This window comes from Pinus tabuliformis, chromosome 9 (genome assembly GCF_031772625.1).
Source record: "Pinus tabuliformis cultivar Carrire ecotype Pingquan chromosome 9, CPIR1, whole genome shotgun sequence".
In the NCBI taxonomy this organism is placed as follows: domain Eukaryota; kingdom Viridiplantae; phylum Streptophyta; class Pinopsida; order Pinales; family Pinaceae; genus Pinus; species Pinus tabuliformis.
In genome coordinates this window covers 497,707,656-497,723,876 of record NC_142307.1, presented here as the reverse complement: position 1 = coordinate 497,723,876, position 16,221 = coordinate 497,707,656, and the positions used below count along the sequence as shown (strand labels likewise).

The window sequence follows — 16,221 nt, the reverse complement described above, 5'->3', positions numbered from 1 at the left end:
AGCGTGACAGCACAGCCTCCGCCTCGAACTTACCCCATTTAATCTCTGTCTATTAACTTATCTGCAATGTCGGTTTAATGGACATTGCAGAGGTGTCAGCTTACCTCGGGATCCTCCGGCGCATCGACGATGGAAATCCAATCCATTCCATCGCACGGCTGGTATCGCTCCAGGTGACTTTTCAGTCTCGCTTGCAAGGGTTTTGGATTCATTTGTTTCATTTGGTTCTGGCGCTCTGTTGGGGTTCCTCTGCTCTGGTCGAAGGCTGCCCGATCCGCAGACTGGAGGTATCTCACTTACTGCATGTTGCAGAGGTGGTCTGGTGGTTCCTCTCCCATGCGGTTTGGTCAGCTCTACTTACTGTCAGGTGAATTGATTTACTCTGATCGTTTTCCTTGCACTGTTATTCCTTCAGTTCACCTTCTTTCCTATGCGAGACTGTCAGCATCACTACCCAAAAAATGTTGTTTGCAGGTTGTGTATCGGTGAGAACGTTGAGTGATGTCGGTTTTGAAGGTGAGGCAGTTCCTCTCCTAGACATGGCGAGTTCCTTCCGGGTATGTTTATTTTTGTTGTGCACCTAAACTATATGGCCTGTGGAGGGATGCGCTTGTTTAAGCGGCGTCTTACTTTGTCTTTCCCTTACGAGGTTGGTTTCCCAGACTCTGCCCTGGAAGGGTTTCGGGTTTTTATCCTGTAGGGGCTTCACGCCATGGTAGCCGCTGTCCGGTAAAGCGGTTTTCTAATTCAAACACCAACAATTTTGCAGACAAATTTGTTAGGAAAGGAGTTTCTAGTTTAGCGATGGGGCAAGTGAAACACAACAACTTTGGGTATGGGTTTAATTTTGAATGGAAACGTAAACTTGATGCTATGCCTAAACTCAACTGTGATCAAGCAAGAAACCAAAGTAGAATCTATTTTCCCTCTTTTATTTGCTAAATCTTGGCGTTCTAAACATAGATATTGTGCAAAATCAGGTAGCACAAACTTAGTTTATTTTATGTTGTAAGTTATATGTAACAAGATTCATTTGCCTTCAAATAATAATAATTATATTCGTATAATGCTTAATAATTATATTTGTATATTATTATAATAATATAATATTATAATAATATATTATTATTATTATTATGATATTTTATTATTATAATAATAATATAATATAATTGTTATGATTTTTTTTATAATTTATATTATTTTAATAATGTAATGATAATCTAGTATTATTACGAGCTATTTTTTTATTAATTAATATATATCACGAGTTTATATTATTAATATAATAATATATATAAATAATGTGGTTGTTAATATTTATATAGTTCTTAATAATCCTATATAGTTATTAATAATCTTAAATACCAATAATATTAAATACCAATAATAATTAACGCAATGTATACAAACTATAAGATAAATATTAAAAATACTAAAGCTTAATAATAATAATACGAGTTTATATTATTATAATAATATTAATATAATAATCATAAATATATAAATATATAAGAATATAGTTGCCATTATTTGTATAGTTATTAATTATTATAAATATTTGGTCTTTATTCTTATTATTATAACAATATATTATAATAATATTGATTATATTATTATTATAATAAATATATTTGTTTATTATTATAATAATATAATAATATTATAATGAGATTATTATCATTATTATATTTTATTATCATAATAATACAATATTATTGTTATGATATTTTTTTATACTTTTATACTTTTATATTATTTTAATAATATAATGATAATATAATATACTTTTTTTTGTAAGCTAAAGTAGGACCTTTAATTTTCTATTTAACCAAGTTGAAATAAGCACAAACATTTGATGGCCTCAACCCGCCCCGAAGGAAAACCGGGTCTGTTGACCACCTTAAGTCTTTATAAGTCAACCAATAGCAAAAAAGAACAAGTTCGCCTATCCATGCCAAATAGACGATGCTTCCAAAATTACTAATTTGATTTCCTATCAACATTAGAGACTATATACAGAAAAAGAGAGCTTGTGTTCGACGAACTAACAAGGAAAACCATTAGCACAGTTAGAAGGATTATTATACCATGTTTTCAAGTGGAGTGTCTTCGTTTTTTGCCACTGGAACTATCTTTTTCAGTTGTTGTTGAATCTCCTCCAGCTCGCTGTCCTGCATGAGCAGAGTGATTTGAAGATTCTTCATTTCTCTCCTTAAATTAGGAATGCTCTGAGCCATCTCTGCCATTTCCATTGTTACCTATTTCATTGCCTTTGCCAGTAATCTCTTTAACACCCAATATACATGTAAGGCCTCTTGTATAAAGACAGGCGTCCCCTGGTGTTACTTGGGTCAGGAATCAAGTTACCCCAATCTTCAATCTTTGGTTTCGAATCTTCCTGCATTGCATTTGCTTCTAATTCTTGAATTAGCATGCAGATATCGGTGTCAGTTCCTTCATTGTAGGCTTTTTTTGCCTCTTGCACCATATGCCTCATGGTTTTCTGGCCTAGTCTCTGGCAAGTTGGAGATGGGGGTCTTAGTTCTTGTCTGCCGGTTTGTCGACCTTTTCCTCTGCCCCTACGCCCTCTTCCATGACTTGGGCAAGCTGGTTTGTTCTTGGTAGCTGTCTTGCTTCCTTGCCCAACGTCGAAGGATGTGTTCCCTGTAAATTCCGTACCTCCAAGCCCCTTAGCTTTCTTTTCTATTTTCGTTCCCTCCCTTTGCTGCTCTCTTTCGGGATTTTTGACCTTCCCCGCTCCTCCTTTCTTAGAATGGACTTGGTGAATATGCTCGGGAGTCTTCTCTTCCTCCCAAACTGTTTGCTTTTTTGTCTCCCACTGCCTCTGATCAGTGGCTAACCGGGAACCTTGCATGCTCCTATCCTGACCTGTCCGACCCCCTTCCTTGCTTAATTCGACCCCAACGTTTCTCATTCTCCCACCTACTGTCTTCTAATTGGTATTAAAATGGATGAGTTTTTGGTCCCTTTCCTTTCGTAGACCTTCTGCAGCAGTTAAACTTCTTCCCGTTTCCTTAATTTTGCCAGTGATATCAAAGAAAGAAGTGGACAATTTTATGAATTCATACTTCTTTCTGTGACAAGTTGCAGAGTGAATCAGTCAGCCTCTAACTCCCTTCGTCTCCTTCCTTTGCTGCATGCAATCTTCAGGTCTGCCTTCTCCTATTCTTATTAATCATGTGCCAGCTACTCGACGTCCCATCGTTTGATTGACGTCGTTCTTACCTCCTTCCTCCTCCACTACTCTGTCGCCTCTACTCCTCGGGACTCTGCCTAGCTTGTAGGTCGTCTCGACGTCTTGTGTAATTATAATGTTGCGTGGTGACTTGCATTTCCACCTTCCTACCTTCATTATGTTTCCACATGTCGCCTCCTCTTCCACCCCGATCGGGGGGATAATATAATATTATTATGAGCTATTCTTATTATTAATTAATATATATTAAGAGTTTATATTATTAATATAATAATATATATAAATAATTTGGTTGTTAATATTTATATAGTTATTAGTAATCCTATATAGTTTAGTTAGTTATAAAGTTATTAGTAATCCTAAATGTGTTTGATAATATTTATATAGTTATTAATAATCCTAAATATCAATAATAATTAACCCAATGTATACAAACTCTAAAATAAATATTAACTAGCATTTGCACCAGAGGTTGCAAAGGAAACGCCGTAGGGCATAAAATGCGGAAATCCATTATCCATGCAGTGTGTGCGTTATGTCAATGACCTAAATATCAACATATCTATTCACTTTTTCTAAATATTGTAAACAACCAGAATTATAGAAATATTCTTAAATGTGTACCAATGTTTATAGGCACACTCCCTATACCTTAAGATTTTTGGTTGCAGCTTCAGCATTGGAAGTCTTGAGATCTACCAAAGCTTCAATTCTTGCTTCTTCTGGTTGATGTCTGAAATTTACAGAAAACTTGAATGCTCACAAATTTTGTTGTGAGAATTATAGATAACAAATGCTAGCAATCTATTAATTTAGAAAAATCTTTGTCAGAGATAAAGGTCTTATCGTAAATAAACATGTTTACGAATACATAGCATTGTAGGCTAGAGCTCATTTCAACTTTAAAAACTGGAAATTGAAACTAGAAAAAGAAAAAGGAGAAAACATAAAAGAAATTTCACAGAATTGTAATACAATCTTTTAAATGCATCAACACTTAGCTAATGATATGTTCTTTAAGAAACAAATAGGTAAGTTTAGTGTATCAAAACAAACCCAAATTGCAGACAAACAAAATAACAATCCAAATTTTCAAAAACGATCATAATGATTTTAGTCTAACTCTAAACTCCAACTGAGCTCCTATTGAACTAATTGTAAATTCTTGTAATCTATTAGCCCAGCAAAGACGAACAATAACTTGGTATCTGACCAAATCAATGAACCCAAACTAGAACTGAGCACCTAATATGTAAGGAAACAGTTAGACCATCATAAGCACAAACATAATAAAGTCCTAATATAATAGCTTGTTGCTAAGTTGTAATAACTCTAGATAACAGAGCATCTAGATAAAATATGGTTCATACGAATCAAAAAGTTATGATAGAAAGCTCCTTTATAATGAGGAAATAAAAATGTTTTTGATTAATATAGAGAAATTTAAATAAAAATTATTGAAAATCCCACCAAGTATTGGAAAACTCCAGATCATTATAAACCTATAGAAGTATGTTAGGGTTAGATTAGTGTTAGGTAATGCCCAGGATTTCTGGACTCTTTTCTTTTGTCTTGTTTTCATGTTTTGTTGCAGATAGATATGCCTTAGAGGCATTAGAGTATATTCACATTATCTCAGTGTATGTTAGATGTTTGTTAATGCTTTTGATTCATTTATCTCAGCTTCAAACGAAAATGGTACATAACTCATAATACACAATATATATGAATTGGATGATGATGCACAAAATTTATATAAATAAACTGTAAATTTCATTCAAACTCTAGCTGCTTTGTACAAGAAGCTAAAACTCATTTTCTTATCATTTCTCTTTGGGTTTGAAACTTATTGGAAGAAAACTGAGTTACATTACTGTCCACATATAATCTCTTATTGCCATTCTAGCGACCAGAGTGCTAGAGAAACTACCCACTCTGAACCAGCCACATAGTCAAGTAAGACTTCTACGAACCCTGCCACTTCATATCCTTCTCTGAATCATCCGCTCTGGGCATGTGATCTTCCAGGGCATATAAGGCCACACCAGTGCTGTAGACCCGTTATTTCTAGACCTGAAAGATCCAATCAGTAGCATAATCAGGAATAGACAATAAAACACACTGCACTCACATATTTCTGCAGTGGCTGTTGCAGATTTTAAAGAAAGATATTGCAGTGAGATTGAGTCTACATGTGCAGATCCAACCTTCCTCTTATCAATCTTGTAATTGAAACGGCCAGACTGTAATAAAATTAAAAAACCTGTTACCGTTACTGAAAGCAAGACTTGACAAGCACGCAAGGCAGCCAAAAACCTTAAAATCAACCACTGCATCATAAATTAGTTCTCTTGTCAAGTTTTGAATACACCCACACAGAACAAATTTGTGGTGAAAACTGCGAAAGTGCCTATGCACGTGATTCCTACATCTAGAGATAAACTAGCAATTGCCCCAAAAGGTGCAAAGAGAGGCCGATAGAAATGTTACATTGAAAGAATTGTATTTTGGTTCAAAATAATAAATATTATAATAATTTAATCATTCAAACTAAACCTAGTCAATAAATTGCCCAAAATAAAATAAATCCTTAATCAAAATTATACAAATTATTATTCTTCGTTTATCTCAATTATTTATATAATAAGATCCAATCAATCATTCAAAATTTTGTAATAATAACAATCCATATGGTTCACATGTGACTGTTGAGAAAATTTGAGCCACTAAATTACAATTCAAGTCCAACATAACCTAGAAATTCAATATAATCCAAACATATTGAATCCAAATATCATCTATATAGCAGTTCCATGGCACTTAAACACACTTTGTAGCATAGGTGTATTTCTATATAGCAAGTCAAGGGAGTCTAAAGCAACACCTTGAAATGTATACACTAATTAGAATGCACAATGTATAATGGTAGTTCAATGCTATCATTTGTTAAAGCCCAGAATGAGTAAACATTGATCAACTATTCGACCCTTTAGCCAATGTAAAGGATCATTTGTGGAAGTAAATGGTACGTGGGTTGATTGTGAGATTAGTATATATAGGAGACACTCTTCTGTATATTAGAATTTGCAGGCGCCAGTAAAATTAGGATTAGTGTGTTTGCTATTTACAAATTTTACAGTGTAAGTCATTAGTAGAAGAGAATTCTGGAATATTTGCGTTTTTACCGAGTTGATGTTTCACACCACCAATCAAGGGCACACTTACAAATACAGTGGAAAAAACTGTGTTAGCTAAAATGAAAGAAAACCCAAACCAACACCAAAGATAAAAATTCAAGCTAAGCAAGCTTAAAGGAAGGAAGAAAATGAGAAACAAGAAGCTAAAAAAATTTAACACCTAAGCAACAAGAAACAATTAAAAGTTAGAGCAGCGCTAGGGGATTGCTCAATCAGTTGAACCAAAAATCTGAACACCTAAAAAGAGCCCCAAGGGTCAACTCAATCATTTGAACCACCTGCCCAAGTATTGTTACAGATAGGATAAGCCATAAGTCACATGATCAAATACAGTAGAGTCCCTCAGGGTTACCAGCTGTGGTGGCTGGCAGTTGAGCTGCCCTCTATTTTGATATTCTAGGGAAGAGGAGGGAATCATGAGAAGTTTTCCATAGAAAACAAATATAGAAGCTAAAGGAATAAAGGCTAAACTTAAAAAGCAAATTAAGTAAAAATATAAACTAAAACTAAGAAACCAAACTCTAAGGTGGCTGGTGTAGTAGGGATCGTCCTTGATCCCAGAGGAAATCAAGAACTAAGTTTAAGAAAGGGGTTTAGGAGAATCCACCAAACATCAAGCAGAGGCGTGCCATTGTTTCAAGGGTTGAATTTTCCCATGCCAATGTTTCAAGGGTTGAAAATTCTCAAGCCAAGAGAAATAATTTGACTTACAATACTTGGGGACTCTATGGTTATAGTTCAACATATGCAAAACCAATCAAGCCCTCGAGATATGTGTCTAGGTAGACTCATTCGTTGTGCTCAAGTGCCAGCAAGGAGCTTCAAAAAAATAGAATTCTACCAAGTTTAGACCTTCAGGAAATTGAGGTAACTTTGATGGACAATGGAAATTTATGCATAAATGGGCGGGCTCCAACTATTTCACATCTTCCTTTAACATTCAAAATACAAAATATATCATAAGAATGAAGGAAACACGCATATTCAAGAGAAGTGGAGGAGAATCATTATGGTGAAAGAATGGGCACTAAAGCCCTCCCAGTATCTGGCAACCTGTCATTTACTCTAACGCATGGTGAAGTTTATCAATTCTAAGTGATGGATTGGAAGGCTGAGGGTGGGATTCTAAATCTCTAGAGAAGTTGATCACTAGTCAATGATCAACTGACCTTGTATCCATGTGTTCTTTATGGCATGGTTTTGTGTTTCTCTGGTATTTGGTTCCTCCATTTGTGGCGGGACATGGTTGCTCTTAAGTATCATTTGGCTCTGTGTTTTCAGATTTTGCAGTCCAAAGTTGGATTGAGTAATGTTGGAGAATGTAGCTATGTTCAGTATTCATAATATTATTTTATTGATGTTACTTTTGAATAATTAAAATTATTATTGACAAGCATGTTCTTCATGCTTTGTATTGGTCAAAAGAAAAATATAGAAAGGCATGTTCATCGTGACCCTTTCAAAGGAATAAAATTGAATTTTGTTAAATGTCATTTATCCTCCCAAGTTTCCAAGTAGGCCCTCCTAACCCTCATGTCGGCTCAGCTTAAGTGGCACCCTTTCGCGTGGCTTGGAGACTATACATATAACCCTCTCGCATTCCTCATTTGATACATCTCACACACATATATTTCTGATCTTAGAGGCCGAAATCAGAAGTAAAACATATCTCTGATCTGTCCTTGCTCAAGGAGACTTGGAAGGTCAAGTAGAAGAAAAAGACTGAGGCATAATTCTCTGGGGTTTTGTGGCTCGTTCGTATGGAAGTAAGTGTGAAGTCCGAGGCATATTACTCTGTTAAATAATGAGAAGTGGAACCATGTGAAGTTTGAGGCTTTTATTTTGAAATATAGTGCTAAGCTCTATGGCATAATCTGAGGCTGAGGCAGAAGGAAAAATTCGGCTTTTGGAGAACTGAAGCAGACCTCCTTTATGGACAGATTTGGAAGAATTTTCTCTTGGTATGCTCGAGGGTTGACTTGGCACTTGGAGGTTGGTTATCTTAGCTACATTACTGGTTGGTTTGTATATGACTTGATGTCTTGTTAACTTGATTCCATAATGGAAGGATTGGTGGGTTTCTCCCCTTGGAGTGGGGTTTTCTCGTGTAACTTCTTGTGTGGCTGTCTCTTCATGTTTTTCTGTTGTACTTCTCTGTATAACTGTTTTATGTTGCATAATAAATAAGAGAAAATATCAACCTGAGTGTAAAATCATAACAAACAATTATCGAGTTAAGAGAACTACCAAAATTCAATAGGTAAGCTGTCCTGTGGCAAGTTGAATTGATTTAAGTGAAGGTTCTCTTCTCAGCGGGTGGCACAATATCTGTTGGGGAGATCTAGAAAAGAAAGGTGGGACACGATCATTTGGGTCGGTGTATTCTTTGTGAGTCCTCAGACCTTTGAAGAGTCCAAATAATAAATAATCACCAAGTTGAGATATGCAAGTAGCCCTTTCATACTTCAACAACAGACTGGCTATTCTTCTACTTGCAGATAGAAAAGTGACGCAGAGATTTATGGGAAATTGACATGTCAAAGTAAGCAAATACAGAAGGTGGAAGCAAACTGTATGATACTCTATGAGCTCGCTCTAGGCGTAGCCAGAAGCTCACACTTAAATGAAGACACTTCACATTCTAGGGTCATCCCTCAAAAGGCATCCATTGGCTTGGTTTGTATTGTAGTGAAAGATGAGGGAACTGTTCAACAAACTTCTCGTGACATGGAGATCAGAAATACAGCTCTGGAATTCAATCTTCTGGTAGCCATCAAGCAAGACAACAAGAAACCCTTGACATACATGATTTCATTTAAGTTCAGGTTTTTATTTTTTATTGCAAAGTAGTTTTTTTACTAGTTCAGTATGCTAGACATTGTACCTGTTGGCTTTACATCTATACCTCCAGAAAGGTAAGAATAGACAGCGAATTTTAAATTTTGAGTCTTTTTGAAAGACAATTGTCAAACCATTATTTTTGTTTTGTTATCTTACTGTATGGCTTGGCTACAACCATTTTTTAAAACAAATGATATCCTTTCCTGTTAAAATCAAATGTTACAACACTTTAGCCAATGTAAAGGATCATTTGTGGAAGTAAATGGTACGTGGGTTGATTGTGAGATTAGTATATATAGGAGACACTCTCCTATTTATTAGAATTTGCATGCGCCAGTAAAATTAGGATAAGTGTGTTTTCTCTTTACAGATTTTACAGTGCAAGTCATTAGTAGAAGAGAATTCTGGAATATTTGCGTTTTTACCAACTGAGTTGACGTTTCACACCACCAATCAAGGGCCCACTTACAAATACAGTGGAGAAAAATATGTTGGCTAAAATGAAAGAAAACCCAAACCAACACCAAAGATAAAAATTCAAGCTAAACAAGCTTAAAGGAAGGAAGAAAATGAGAAACAAGAAGCTAAAAAAATTTAACACCTAAATAACAAGAAACAATTAAAAGTTAGAACAATTAAGGGTCAGCTCAATCATTTGAACCACCTGCCCAAGTATTGTTGCAGATAGGATAAGCCATAAGTCATATGATCAAATACAGTAGAGCCCCTCAGGGTTACCAGCTGTGGTGGCTGGCAGTTGAGCTGCCCTCTATTTTGATATTCTAGGGAAGAGGGGGAAATCATGAGAAGTTTTCCATAGAAAACAAATATAGAAGCTAAAGGAATAAAGGCTAAACTTAAAAAACAAATTAAGTAAAAATATAAACTAAAACTAAGAAACCAAACTCTGAGGTGGCAGGTGTAGTAGGGATCCTCCTTGATCCCAAAGGAAATCAAGAACTAAGTTTAAGAAAGGGGTTAAGGAGAATCCACCAAACATCAAGCAGAGGCGTGCCATTGTTTCAAGGGTTGAAAATTCCCAAGCCGAGAGAAATAAATTGACTTAAAGTACTTGTGGAATCTACGGTTATAGTTCAGCATATTCAAAACCAATCAAGCCCTCGAGATATGTGTCTGGGTAGACTCATTCGTAGTGCTCAAGTGCCAGCAAGGAGCTTCAAAAAAATAGAATTCTACCAAGTTTAGACCTTCAGGAAAATGAAGTAACTTTGATGGACAATGGAAAGTTATGCATAAATGGGCGAGCTCCAACTATTTCACATCTTCCTTTAACATTCAAAATACACAATATATCATAAGATTGAAGGAAACACACATATTCAAGAGAAGTGGAGGAGAATCATTATGGTGAAAGAATGGGCACTAAATCCCTCCCAGTATCTGGTAACCTGTCATTTACTCTGACACATGGTGAAGTTTATCAATTCCGAGTGATGGATTGGAAGGCTGAGGGTGGGATTCTCAATCTCTGGAGAAGTCGATCACTAGTCAATGATCAACTGAACCTTGTATCCATGTGTTCTTTGTGGCATGGTTTTGTGTTTCTCTGGTATTTGGTTCCTCCGTCTGTGGCAGGACATGGTTGCTTTTAAGTATCATTTGCCCATTGTTTTCAGATTTTGTAGTCCAAAGTTGGATTGGGTAATGTTGGAGAATGTATAATATTATTTTATTGATGTTACTTTTGAATAATTAAAATTATTATTGACAAGCATGTTCTTCATGCTTTGTATTGGTCAAAAGAAAAATATAGAAGGGAATGTTCATCGTGACCCTTTCAAAGGAAGAAACTTGAATTTTGTTAAGTGTCATTTACCCTACCAAGTTGCCAAGTCGGCCATCCTAAACCTCATGTCGGCTCAGCTTAAGTGGCACCCTTTCGCATGGCTTGGAGACTACATATAACCTTCTCGCATTCCTCATTTGATACATCTCACACATATATTTCTGATCTCAGAGGCCGAAAACAGAAGTAAAACATATCTCTGATCTGCCCTTGCTCAAGGAGACTTGGAAGGTCAAGTAGAAGACAAAGCCTGAGGCATAATTCTCTGGGGTTTTGTGGATCGTTCCTATGGAAGTAAGTGTGAAGTATGAGGCATATTACTCTGTGAAATAATGAGAAGTGGAACCATGTGAAGTTGGATGCTTTTATTTTGAAATATAGTGCTAAGCTTTGTGGCATAATCTGAGGTTGAGGCAGAAGGCAAAATTCGGCTTTTGGAGAACTCAAGCAGACCTCTTTTGTGGACAGATTTGGAAGCATTTTCTCTTGGTATGCTCGAGGGTTGACTTGGCACTTGGAGGTTGGTTATCTTAACTACATTACTAGTTGGTTTGTATATGACTTGATGTCTTGTTGAATTCATTCCATAATGAAAGGATTGCTGGGTTTCTCCCCTTGGAGTGGGGATTTCCTGTGTAACTTCTTGTGTGGCTGTCTCTTCATGTTTTTTTGTTGTACTTCTTTGTATAATTGTTTTATGTTGGATAATAAATAAGAGAAAATATCAACCTGAGTGTAAAATCATAACAAACAATTATCGAGTTAAGAGAACTACCAAAATTCAACAGGGAAGCTGTCCTGTGGAAAATTGAATTGATTTAAGTGAAGGTTCTCTTCTCAGCAGGTGGCACAATATCTATCGGGGAGATCTAGAAAAGGTAGGTGGGACACGATCATTTGGGTCGGTGTATTCTTTGTGAGTCTTGAGACCTTTGAAGAGCCCAAATAATAAATGATCACCAAGTTGAGATACGCAAGTAGCCCTTTCATACTTCAACAACAGACTGGTTGTTCTTCTATTTGTAGATAGAAAAGTGACGCAGAGATTTCTGGGAAATTGACATGTCAAAGTAAGCAAATATAGAAGGTGGAAGCAAACTGTATGACACTCTATGAGTTGGCTCTAGGCCTAGCCAAAAGCTCACACTTAAATGAAGACACTTCACATTCTAGGGTCATCCCTCAAAAGGCATCCATTGGCTTGGTTTGTATTGTAGTGAAAGATGAGGGAATTTTTCAGCAAACTTCTCGTGACATGGAGATCAGAAATACAGCTTTGGAATTCAATCTTCCGGCAACCATCAAGCGAGAAGCCCTTGGCAGACATGATTTCATTTCAGTTCAGGTTTTTATTATTTATTGCAAGGTATTTATTTTACCAGTTCAGTATGCTAGACATTGTGCCTGTTGGCTTTACATCTATACCTCCAGTAAGGTAAGAATAGACGACGATTTTTAAATTTTGAGTCTTTTTGAAAGACAATTGTCATACCATTACTTTTGTTTTGTTATCTTACTGTATGGCTTGGCCACAACCATTTTTTAATACAAATGATATCCTTTCTTGTTAAAATCAACTAAGAAACCAAACCCAATACTAATTAAGAATATACTCTCAGATGCTCTGTTTTTTGTACACATAAATACTTGTCCAGAGAAGGATTGATGAATGTCTCTTGCTTATGTTGTTTGGCCGACCTCCAACTAAGAACAACTCACCTTGGATTTTATAGCTTCCATTTTCTTTTCTGGTGTGTAAATTTATTGGCGGATATTGGAGATAAATACAAGGATTATCTAAATTATTTATATAACAAAATCCAATCAATCATTCAAAATTTTGTAATAATAACAATCCATATGGTTTACATGTGACTGTTGAGAAAATTTGAGCCACTAAATTACAATTTAAGTCCAACATAACCTAGAAATTCAATATATAGAATGCACAATGTATAATGGTAGTTCAGTGCTATCGTTTGTTAAAGTCTTGAATGAGTAAACATTGATCAACTGTTACGACCCATTAGCCAATGTAAAGGATCATTTGTGAAAGTAAATGGTACGTGGGTTGATTGTGAGATTAGTATATATAGGAGACACTCTTCTGTTTATTAGAATTTGCAGGCGCCAGTAAAATTAAGATTAGTGTGTTTGCTCTTTACAAATTTTACAGTGTAAGTCATTAGTAGAAGAGAATTCTGAAATATTTGCATTTTTACCAACTGAGTTGACGTTTCACACCACCAATCAAGGGCCCACTTACAAATACAGTGGAGAAAACTGTGTTGGCTAAAATGAAAGAAAACCCAAACCAACACCAAAGACAAAAAGTCAAGCTAAACAAGCTTAAAGGAAGGAAGAAAATGAGAAACAAGAAGCTAAAAAAATTTAACACCTAAGCAACGAGAAACAATTAAAAGTTAAAGCAGCGCTAGGGGATTGCTCAATCAGTTGAACCAAAAATCTGAACACCTAAAAAGAGCCCCAAGGGTCAACTCAATCATTTTGAACCACCTGCCCAAGTATTGTTGCAGATAGGATAAGCCATAAGTCACATGATCAAATACAGTAGAGTCCCTCAGGGTTACCAGCTGTGGTGGCTGGCAGTTGAGCTGCACTCTATTTTGATATTCTAGGGAAGAGGGGTGAATCATGGGAAGTTTTCCATAGAAAAAAATATAGAAGCTAAAGGACTAAAGAGTAAACTTAAAAAACAAATTAAGTAAAAATATAAACTAAAACTAAGAAACCAAACTCTGATGTGGCAGGTGTAGTAGGGATCCTCCTTGATCCCAGAGGAAATCAAGAACTAAGTTTAAGAAAGGGGTTTAGGAGAATCCACCAAACATCAAGCAGAGGCGTGCCATTGTTTCAAGGGTTAAAAATTCCCAAGCCGAGAGAAATAAATTGACTTAGTACCAGTTCAGTATGCTAGACATTGTACCTGTTGGCTTTACATCTATACCTCCGGAAAGGTAAGAATAGACGACGATTTTTAAATTTTGAGTCTTTTTGAAAGACAATTGTCATACCATTATTTTTGTTTTGTTATCTTACTGTATGGCTTGGCCACAACCATTTTTTAATACAAATGATATCCTTTCTTGTTAAAATCAACTAAGAAACCAAACCCAATCCTAATTAGGAATATACTTTGAGATGCTCTGTTTTTTGTACACGTAAATACTTATACAGAGAAGGATTGATGAATGTCTCTTGCTTATGTTGTGTTGACACCTAATCCGAAACGGATGAGGTGAAGCTGGACAGTCATCTAGAAGATGAACTGATCCGTTTTGTATTTGAATAAATAATATTTGTCTAATGAATAAAATCACCAGTTCTGTCTTGCGCTCATTAATTGTTGGAGTTACCCTGGCCTGACATGGTATCAGAGCCCAGGTCCCAGAAATAACTCCTGCCTTTGCCAGGTTTCTGCTGCCTCATGAAACCTCTGTCCTGAGAGATTGCGCATCCGTTTCTCTGCGCATCTGTGCCTCTACCCTTGAACGTTAATGCATTGATTAACTTCTGCATATGCTCTCTGCTCTCTATCCGTTTTCTCTGCGCATCTGACAAATCTGCTCTCTGCTCTCTATCCGTTTTCTCTGCGCATTTGACAAACCTGCTCTCTGGAAGGGCGAAGAAGCGCCGACAACTGAGGGCTTTGTTGTCCTCTCCGCCTCCACCTCCAAACGACAGCACATTACATGGGTTTACGTTAATCTGCACAGAGCTGCAAGAGAGATGCCGTCTCGAGTTCAACACGTTCCAAGCGAAGAACCGGAAATCTAAAAACGAACTCCACTCCACCATTGTCCTCTCTGAGCAATGACAACATTCGTATCTATCAAAAATTCTTGCAATTAAAGGTAAGCTCTGGCCTTTTATGTCAAATCGTTTTGCAAAGTCCAGTTCTTTGAATGCGAAGTGGATTTAAGGCTGAATTCGAAGTGAGTTGTTCTTGAATACCGATACTGAGAGCGTGCAACCGCCGATACCCATAAGAGGTCGACCCATCGAGCTCCTCGACGAACTGTTGATGCAAAAGGAAGCTGGCCCTTGCAAGAGACCGGGCCGCCGTGGTTATGGGTGACAATCTCCATTCATCGACTTTCCTTCCGCACTTTGAGCGCCTCTGCAGACACGCGCATTAAGACACTCTGTCGCACCAGAAAACATGGTTTTCATAGATATTTTGATTGTTATCTATTTGCATCTTCGAGGAGGTTAAATTTATATCTGTGCATTATAAATGGTTGAATTTTGCTTTTTAATATAGAACGGTGGTATCAGAGGGCATGCTTGTATTGCATCCATAAAGCTATATTGGTATCGCTGCTTGTAAAGACTGTGGTATCGCTGCTTTTTTTATATAAGATTATATTGAAGCGCTGCTTGTAAATACTGTGGTATCGCTGCTTGGTATCACTGCGTTTTCCATGGAATTGCTATGACATGAGCAGAGTATTGTCATCAGTATATGTAAGTGTTGAAGTTTTTTTTTTGAGTTGTTGATTTGGCAGCACCAACCTTTAAATATTCCATAGTCTTTTTTTGATTGAGCAGTTTTATGTGATGATAGCAGTTTGTGGTTGAGCAGTTTTGGGTCTAAAGCATCTGTAGTATTACATGATATGCATTGATATATATTGAAGTGATATATGTTGAAGAGATCCCTTAGCGCCTTTTTTTTTCTCTCAAAACACAGTAGTGTAGCAGTGATATAAGAAATGGTGATGCTGATGCATAAGGCTATGATATAAGGATTTTTTTAACAGAAGTTTTTGGCAGAGATATTTTTTTTTTTACATAATGCATTCAATCATTTCTATGATAGGAATAGTTCTCACTGGCAAGGAGAACTATTCAGAATGGTATCGAATGGTAAAACACACCCTTATCTACAATGAGCTGTGGAAAGGAGTGTGTGTTGGAGAAGAAGACAAAGACCCTGTGCAGCGCACATCAGACTAAGAACTCGCCATTTGGGAAAACAAGAACAACAAAGCCTTTGCATTGATCGCAGCATCTGTAAATGAGGAAGTAAGTCGTCATATTTCATCCTATTCCACTGCCTTTGAAGCTTTACAAAAGCTGAAAGAACTCTATGATACACATTCTGCACTTGAAGTTGTTCAGCTCATGATTAA

At 36.4% G+C, this 16,221-nt stretch overlaps 1 long non-coding RNA gene across 4 annotated transcripts in view; it reads left to right on the top strand.

The window, feature by feature from the left end:
- LOC149149383 (uncharacterized) overlaps positions 1-16,221 on the top strand; it is a 386,921-nt gene continuing 370,700 nt past the window's right edge. The window contains exons 1-2 of one of the 4 annotated variants that reach the window (XR_016262612.1): positions 1-367; positions 475-557. This is a non-coding gene — a long non-coding RNA (uncharacterized LOC149149383). The remainder of the gene's footprint in view (positions 368-474; positions 558-16,221) is intronic. The other 3 variants (XR_016262613.1, XR_016262614.1, XR_016262611.1) reach the window with 3 other exon arrangements.